The 938-nt window shown below is 39.6% G+C and overlaps 1 protein-coding gene across 1 annotated transcript in view; it reads right to left on the minus strand.

Annotated features, from left to right (window-relative positions):
• Positions 1 to 642: 642 nt before the first annotated feature.
• SATB2 (SATB homeobox 2) overlaps positions 643 to 938 on the minus strand; it is a gene marked incomplete at its 5' end in the record, with an annotated part of 39,759 nt that continues 39,463 nt past the window's right edge. The window contains one exon of the mRNA XM_009575902.1: positions 643 to 938. This exon is cut by the window's right edge and continues 797 nt beyond it.

Genomic DNA, 938 nt, shown 5'->3' on the forward strand with positions numbered 1-938 from the left:
CGCGCCTCGGACGCAGCGCACTGGAGGTGGGCTGCAGCCTGGGGGACCCGCGGCTGAAAACACTTCATTTCACTGGCACAAAACGCGTGACACGGAGGAAGCCCAGCTAAAACAGAAACACGGGGGAGGCTGGCGAGAAGGGCGAACGGGAAGTCAGCAACACAAACCCTCGGTCTGTCAGCAATTTACCTGGACGGGATTGTTGGGATGGTGGCATTTTGTGTCCCAATGTAACTTTACACTTGTGTGTGCGTGTGTTTCACCTCTGTATAAACAAAAAGCAACAACAAGAAGGAAGCTTATAAATTTTAAGATCTGAAACAGAGAACAGGTAAATAAAATCCACAGTAAAATGTGGTTCATAGTATGAATTCCATACATCAAATCTCAACACATTATCTTTCTTCTCTTTCTATAAAGACCTCGTTAACGGACAAGTCTTCTATGCACTGAATTTCAGTTTTAGTCATTCTGAATCCCATGAAAATTCATCTGTTCACTACGGAAAGGACTGTCTGGAGAGTGGAACATGCTGTATCCTTTTAAGTGTGCATTGTGTTTAAAGTACTTTAACTTACTAGTTTTCTTTTTAAGGTGCCCTGATTTGTTTTTCCATTTTCTCTCTTTTTTCCTCCTCTTTTCTTTTTTTGGCAGTGTTGATTTACGTCTTTAAATACATACCTCAAAAATTACCCATCAAGTTGCCAGATAGGAAGCCATATAATAATAAAAAAAAAAATCAGGGATAAACATAGAAAATAAATAGGAATTCAAAAATAGTCACCACACCCTGAGAGCAGGCGGCAGTTTATCAAAAAGCCAAAGCAACTCATTGTGAAGTGGTTTTAATACATAAACAAGTCTCATCTTTAAAGAACTCATTTCACAGTCTATACTGCAGGTTGTAAAGTTCCATCCCATGCAATTTTAATATATAT

This window comes from Fulmarus glacialis, unplaced genomic scaffold (assembly GCF_000690835.1).
Source record: "Fulmarus glacialis isolate BGI_N327 unplaced genomic scaffold, ASM69083v1 scaffold39884, whole genome shotgun sequence".
NCBI classification, from domain to species: Eukaryota; Metazoa; Chordata; class Aves; order Procellariiformes; family Procellariidae; genus Fulmarus; species Fulmarus glacialis.